Source organism: Enoplosus armatus, chromosome 22 (genome assembly GCF_043641665.1).
Source record: "Enoplosus armatus isolate fEnoArm2 chromosome 22, fEnoArm2.hap1, whole genome shotgun sequence".
In the NCBI taxonomy this organism is placed as follows: Eukaryota; Metazoa; Chordata; class Actinopteri; order Centrarchiformes; family Enoplosidae; genus Enoplosus; species Enoplosus armatus.
Window position 1 is genome coordinate 15,755,001 of NC_092201.1, and position 8,302 is coordinate 15,763,302.

An 8,302-nucleotide genomic window follows, 5' to 3' on the forward strand; every position below is an offset into this window, starting at 1 on the left:
ACTTCGCTAGAGTAGCTTTGCATGGTTCACAGTTGAAAAAAAATCTTCTCCTGGCCCCCCAGTTTCCCCCCTCTGTCTGAAACAAGCCGTTTTAGACAAACTGAACAACCTCCTTCACTTGCCTGAATCCATGTGAATGAAGCATTAATCTAGTGGTAGTTAAAAGGCCTGTCACTTATTTTGAGAGTTCCAAATCTTTATTACATTTCTGTTGTGGCACAAAGCACCAAGCTGTTATATATATATATATATATATATATATAGATCCACAGTCTTATAACCGATTTCACATATTACCACCATATAAAGTTGACATGGTTACATTTTTGTGGTTAATTTCATACTGTATGACTTCATTATGACTAATTTCCTGTGACTATGGGCACTTCTACGCTGCTTATGACTGTATCATTGTGCCCATAGTCACAGCAAACACTGCCACCTTTACGATTATTGCCATTCGGATCAACAACAGACGGCGACACATCCACCGATAACTGGAGGCCTGCAGTCTCTTCCCTCTGCAGGTTCATTCTCTTCCATGTCTGGTGGATGTCTGCTGTGGCTCCATCATCTTGTTCGACATAAAACATTTCAGGAAACGCCTGACATCTGCATTATTGCATTCTGTGCATGTTTAACCCTAGAACACTAACGTTAAAATTAGTAACACCATCACTAACGTCGGGTATATTTTACCCGATATAATATCCCGGATAAAATACAGTTTTCATCAATTTATGTAAAAGTACAACACTGTATGCCAAATTGTAGTACTCTTCTTTAATTTCCCAATATACAATATCACATAAAATAAAAAAATAAAAAAGGTACCATGGGGGACCCTTTAAAAAGGCAGCAAAATTATTGAAAAATCAGGTAATCCTTAACGAGAAATTTCCAAACAAAAAAAAAATAATGGAGCTGGGAACTTGTTCTTCGGTCCACCCATTCCTGGGACATGTGAGCCTTGTCTGGTGAAGGCACAGTCTTCCTGCATCACTGACAACTGTAAAATATGTTACTCTCTATCACTAACGTCGGGTGAAAATCACCCGAACGCATGCCTCTTGAAAAAACCATAGACGGGAGGAGGGAAACAAACATACCATTAATGACATCAGTGAGCAGCCTGAAGCTACCCAAGGACCCATGCAACTCAGACAGCAGCAACACAATGAAAATCACATGACAAGAATTGTGTGGGTGAAAATCACCCGACGTTGGTGTTCTAGGGTTAAAGGCCTTTGCATTCACTTTGTACAACTCAATAACCCTTTCAGGGGAATTCTGTGACTTCTATCAGCCTCTAGTGGTGGTCAGAAGGAACTGCAGCAACACTGACAGATTGCATCTCTTGTATCTAAATAATACGAAAGACGCAAGTATGTGGAGTCATTAGAGCCGAGATCACACTGCTATCCGTGAAATGAAGATACGCCGCGTGTGTCCTCCAAACTCTTCCAGCTGAGTCAAGAATCAAAGTGCCAGCAGTTACTTTCTTCTGCTCGTCCCCGGGTTTTAATGAAGACTCACAGACAAATTGATCCACAGTCTTATAACCGATTTCAAATGGTGCTAGAAGGCTGCAGTGGGCTCTAAGCACCAGAAGAAATCAGTTATCTTTTAGTGGAGAAAGGAGGAGGAGGAGGAGGAGGAGGAGGAGGAGGGGCCGTCCTGTGCTTGTCCTCCTGAGGCTCACTCACTGCCGGAGCTGTCCTCCTGTCCCCAAGAACACTGATTTCAAATGGTGCTAGACAACGGGAACACACATCTAAACCACCATGTGAAACCAGCTTCTGAGGGAAGACGTGTTTGGTGTCAGATCACAGCTGCAGCGGTGAGATGAACCGACGGCAGGGAGGCAGAGTCGCTAGCTCCACATTCTTTCTAAAAATGTATCTTATTGATATGTTCTGCTGCATTTTATTAGCTCCTTAAGGAGGAGAAGGGGCCACTGAATGTCCGTTGACTATTGAATGGATTGCCACTTTGCACGCACATTCATGATCCTCAGAGGATGAATTGTAATGACTTTGATCCCTTGACCTCTAGCGCCACCAACAGGTCCTAATTTCTCTTTGTCCAATACTTTGGCTTATTACCAAATACCTGCAAAAGAAATGACATTCTCATCAGCCTAAGACGTACTTTATGTCTAGTGCTAATTAGCAACATTTAGCATGCTAACATGCAAAACTAAGATGGCCAACGCGGTAAACATTATACCTGCCAAACACCAACATGCTAGCATTATCACTGTGAACATGTTAGCATGCTGATGCTAGCATTTAGTTCAACTGCTGCACAACCATGCTAGCGGCCTCACAAAGGGAGGCTCGTGGTCTTGTTACCCAGTCCTGAGGCCCCGTGTTTTAATAGTTTTTTTAACAATGGCAATGGCAAACCTGGGGCAGGTAATATTCAAGAAAAGAAACACTGGTTGGTTCCTGGGCAAAATAGGGGATACAACAGGGGCCCACAGCTCAAATTGGCCCTGGGGGCCACGAGGAGGTTAATCCAGCCCCGCAAACTACTATTTCCAAGGACAAGAATGAACCTACTCTTAAAATAAACATACTGAAAAAGAACATTAACATTACTACTAATGCTACTACGACCTCTAATAATAACAGCCAGATGATGTAAGTAATATCATATCTTTTTGTCAAAAGCACAATAGTGGCAGTGTTTAACCACAACAGCAAGGACCTCATGAAAAGCCATTCAGCCATGCGCCGAAAACACGCAACATCACCGGCAGTCACGTTAGCTCAGCCGTACTCTTTTCGATTGACGTCCTCCCCGCAGCGCGTCCATGTGTCACTCCGTCAGTGGAGGAGAAACATGACGGCGCTTCTTTATTCGGAGGAAGTGTGTCTTTCACATGAATGTGGTTGTCATGGCAGCGCAGTGATATGGGCGGCTGGTCCGTGAAGATTCGCCTCCAGCAGTGGAGAGGGATTCGGGGGGGGGGGTGGGGGGGTGGGGAGCAGACACCGCAGCAAACGAGGCTGGCGGCACATGACAATAACGCCTGCATTAGGACAAATCCACAGCCACACACTGACAGAACCTGCTGTCAAAAGACGGTGTCGTTTCAGACATCGCAGACATAATGATACATACTTACATCAGCCGTGTTTGGGTACTTACAGCTTCATCCTCGCTGCCATAGATCCTGCAGGGAAAAAGACAGGTTCACATGTCGTTCACACCCCTTAACTCCAACAATAGCTCCTTTAACCTCCCCCGAGCTAAAGCTATGTGACATTGAATGCAACTGACTGTACCTGTCCTGCAGGTGTGGGTGTACACATGCTTGCATGCGGCAGTGACACACCTTTTCCCATAAATATATGGAGAAATTACCCCTTAAAACCTTTTCAATTTAATTTTTTTTTTTTTTTAAATCTAGCAAAATTGGTGAGATTGCTTCACTTGTCAGAGGAATTTTCAGTGACAAAATCTTGAAGTCAAGTCAGGTTTGTCCAATGGAATCGATAAAATGTGGAGCTGTTTCGCTCTGGAGGAGAATTTGCTAAACCCTGCCCCATGTGGTTACTGTTGTTAGCCGTGCTCACACCTCGGTTTACTCTGTCACATTCGAGCAGAGGAGCGCATCCAGCTGGAGGAATGTACAAGCTGTGACAGTGTGAGTGTGGTGTCTCGTGTCACAGCACAAAGACCTCCGTACGCCGCTGTTTGTGGGGGGGGGGCTCTTATGTAACCGGCCAGGTCGTCATGGCAAGAAAGCCAGAGTAAATGCTGCATTGACAGATTGAGTGTCAGATGACCCACGGTGACCGAGGGTGTAGCAGGTTGGAAGGTCTTTATTTGGGGTTTAATTAATGGCTACTGCAGGCTTGTGAGGGTGGGGGCAGGAGGGAAAGGAGAGCTGGACCGCATCTCATAGCTTAACTAATCGAGCAGATACGGCCTCGCGCTGAGATGCACTTAAATTCATGACACAGTGTTTTGTCATGCTGTCGTATGTGGTTTAACGCGAGGCCTGAATCCCTGTAATGCAGCTTACTGGCACAAGAGGGCGACGTGGCCTCTAAGAAGCGCCCATGCTTCCCTGTGAAATGGGTGATGTCACTGCCTGTGTATCCACACAGGGGAAGCTCTCATCTTTCCTGTCCTTAGTTTAGAGAGGTCAAAGGTCAGAGAAGGGTCAGTTGCTGGCAGAGATACAGCCTAGTGGCAGTCGCCATCAGGGAGTAAATGACACAACATGGCAGATGGAGTGGTGAATATTAAGTTAAGATGTCGCACAAATGATGGGAACACCCCCAAGTATAATCCAACAAGGGGGGAATTTCAGTTTCCACGAGGGATTGGGGGGGGGTTGCGTCATTTTCCCACGTAAATGGAGTTTTAAAAATTGTTCACTGACCTGACAGCCTGCCTTGTGAGCCTGCACAGGTATGAATAACAGATGGAGGAATGGGTGGATGTCTGTGCCCCGGTGTAACCTGCTTGACAACAGGGCACAGACATAGCCCTAGTTGTTGCAAATGCACCCGTGCCAGGGTGCCCCCCCCCCCGTCCCTTAAGAGTCTGTGCACACCACTGTCTGAAAGAAAAACGGGATCACAATTTGTTCAGAGGTTTCTAAAAGAGTCCGACTTCGACAAAAATAAAAACGGGAACAGTGGAAGCTTACGCAAAAAACCCTGAACCAACAGCAGCCCCCCCCCCCTCCCCTCCCTTGCAGTATGAATGCAGGAGCGAGTGAGGGACACACATCCCACACATCACACACGCTCTCTGGGGGGAGAAAGGCTTCCTTGTGGAGGTAAGACGAGTGCTTGTTGTCGCCTCTCACTCTGGCTTCCTGTTCTATTCTCTCCCAGGAAGTGACACGCAGAGACAGAGGCTCCCACACACACACACACACACACACACACACACACACATACACACCGCTGGCATGAATGGCAGGCCCTGGCTCCCACGGGTGATGGTGATGTCATCCTCCCTGTCGCGCCGTCTGTCCGTCCGTCCGTCCGTCCGCGCTGCCTCTGCCCTCTGGAAGCCGAGAGGTAGAAATGACGTTAAATGATGACGATTGCAAGTTTACATAAGATTTTTTTTAATTTTTTTTTGGTCTCTTGGTTCCAGTTCTGCTGAGTCATGGTGCAATACTCCACTGCGCTGATAATTGGGGCTCCTTTCATAACAAGTCTATTTTTTATTTATTTTCTGGGGTCAAGGATGTGTCTTTTCTGAATCGTCGTGTTATCCCATAAACTACAGATTTCAAGCGCGCTACAGGCAGGGCTGGATAAGTGAATGACTAAATGGATGGAGGGATGGGAAGGTGACTGTGTGTGTGTGTGTGTGGGGGGGGGGGGCAGCATTAATTGAATAGACGCACAGGATGTTCACGCCATTTAGAAACTATTAGTCACACTGCGGCACCACTGTCTGAACCGCCTCCTCGCACACCTTCAGGTGAGAACCGGAAGGGGAGGGGGCAACGTGCCAGAGAGAGCGCGCGGGGGCGAGCCGCGTGATGAAGCGGATACAAGCGGAAACACGACGACCGCGCTTTGAAAAGATTAACCTCTTGTGGACGTCGCTGTCCACCACGCGCTGTGAAAAAAGAAATCACCAAAAATGCGTCACATAACGAACGAACCTCTACGCGGCGTCGCATAAACTTCGACTTTTGGAAATAACGATATATATACCGTGGGAAGAAATGATTCACTGGTTCAATTCCGAAGCATCAAAACATCACCGTGCTCGACAGTGAGCTACGCGGGACCTTTCACGAACGCCGTTTCCCACAAGCACAAGGCCCGTTGGGAGTTTAAACATCGCTGACTTGACGTGTTAGTTAGCACGTCAGGGGTGCAGACGAAATAAAACCCTCGATGGGGGACCGCAGAGGCTAGCCTTCATGAGACGTCTAGGAAAAATCTTTGGTACTTGGCGTGGGAGAAATGTTATTGCCACCTTGCACAGCATGAAACACAACAACAAAAGGAAAGTTCGCTTGAGCTTGTCAGGCCTTTTCACGGAACAGATCAACACACACACACACACACACACACAAGACATCTGGGACCATGAGACACAGTTTTGACATTTCGTCCAAAGGAAAACCACCACGAATATGATATGCCTCGCAGTGCAGTGGAATCCCCTTCAGTTGTCCCAGTAAGAGAGACGAAAGACTTGGTTGCACTATTAAAAGCCGTGAATCACCCTTTGCTTTCGTGGCTCCTCTAAATTCTCCCAGTGGGCCGCTCCTCCAGCAGGCAGCCTGTCAGACAGATCCGGCACCTCAGGGCCACTGACCTGATACTGATCCTCCCTTCCCGCCAAGAACCCCCCCCCCCCCCCCAGCCCGCCGCCATCCTCCTCTTGTTCATATGTATCTGTTCCAGGAACATTACAGACTGACACGAGGAAGTGAAGATGCTTGATAGACCCAACGGTGTACCTTTTTACAGACGGTGAATCACGGAGCCGTCACCGCTCGTTATTGATTAAACCAATAACACCGTCCTCTAGCTATTCCCCAGAGAACACTGATATACTGGAGGCAAGGAGGATTTTTTTTCCTGTCATTTCCTGGGACTGGGGAGTGAAAGTTGGCGCAAAACCAACCATTCATCATTAGCAAACCAGGTGCCTGCAATGTGGGGGAGTGTGTGTGCTTGCTCAAGTTGACACGTGTGTGTGTGTGTGTGTGTGTGTGCGGACAAACTCAAATCGTTATCCTACTTCAAATACCTGTCCCGTGTTTCTTTGAATCAATGAGCTCTTTCACTACATAATAATCGCCCACGAACGATGCATGCCGTCAGTGACAATAGCCACACTGTACAGTAACTGGCAGTGCTGCTATTTGACTATTCATTAAAGGTCCCACATTGTAGAAAGTGAGATGTCCGTGTCCTTTGAGTTTGATTATAAAGCAGCTCTAGGTGCTGTATAAATACTGGGGAAGGTATCAAAACGCTCCACACAGCCCCGTATTCAGACGCTGCGCCTTTAAACGAGCCGTCAGGACTTCCTGTAAGGTTGTGATGTCACAACTATACCAGCAGGTCATCTGGTTCAGGCACAGCACCACCCACCAAGTACAGGGACGCTCATCCAAACAGCTCTGTCTAAGTTATTGAAGCGCTCTGCTCAGGAACTACTCTTCAGGTGTTTGGAGGTTGTTTTGTCTCAAACGGCTTGTTTCAGACGGGGGGGGGGACTGAGGGGCTGCAATAAGGGGCAGTAGAAGATAAATAAGGACTTTTTTGAACTGTGAATCATGCAAAGCTCCTCTAGTGGAGTCCCAGAACAAAAATATAGAGCTAAAATTAGCATAATATGGGACCTTTAAACCCAAGATGTGCCGGTGTAGGCAACGATGACTAATGCTGTGTTCAGACCAATCACCGCCTCCCAGGTCCCCCGTACAATCGCGCCAGTAGTTATTTCATCTCCGTAAGTCTGCAATGACGGCCCCTTTCAATTCTTCTATTCTGTATTGTGACGTCAAAACAAAACGCATCGTGCCTCCACGAGTAAATCAAACCATCACAAACCATCCGAAGCCTTCCCCGCGGATGTAATTGCTAGTCTCTCTGTACAATATCCCACATTGTGTTTGGCTACGGGGCCCTTCATTACTGTTGACCACATTCATAGATGAATGTCCGGCCCCCCGAGACAGACCACCGCTGTCTCTCTCATCAGTGCCATTGCCGTCTCAAAGCGCCTCATGCTGCAGTAGTGTGCATGAGCCTCGGGTCAGTGGTGCGGTTCAGGCTGAGAGGTGGCGGGAGCATAACGGGAGCGTCGCTGACGGCTGCAGAGGAGAGCATCAATCTCAAGTAAGGAGCATGACGATGCTTTAAGTCAGCGGGGCTGCTACGCCTCACAGTGCCACACACACACACACACACACACAATAAACACAGCTGACAAAGATACCGCACAGGCGGAGGCGCACTTGTACAGAATAACTGTGTATTTGACAGTTTACAGCGGCCTTTGTCGACTCGGCATTTCACACCAGAAGCAGATTCGCCTAATCCATATTTCATGGCATGGTTTCAAACCTGCTGCAGCTTATAATTAACCGCTGTCGTGGAAAAACAAAGACAACCCCCCCCCGGATGATACGAATGCGACAATTCAGCGCGCAAGACCGAAAAAAGACAACATGCGTACCGCACTGTATGGAGTGCTGAGGTCACAAATGGGGCAGGTTGGGGGGAGGTTTGGCACTAGATATCACCAAAAACGCCAGAGATCATACTCTGGGGACACATATAAACCAGAGTTC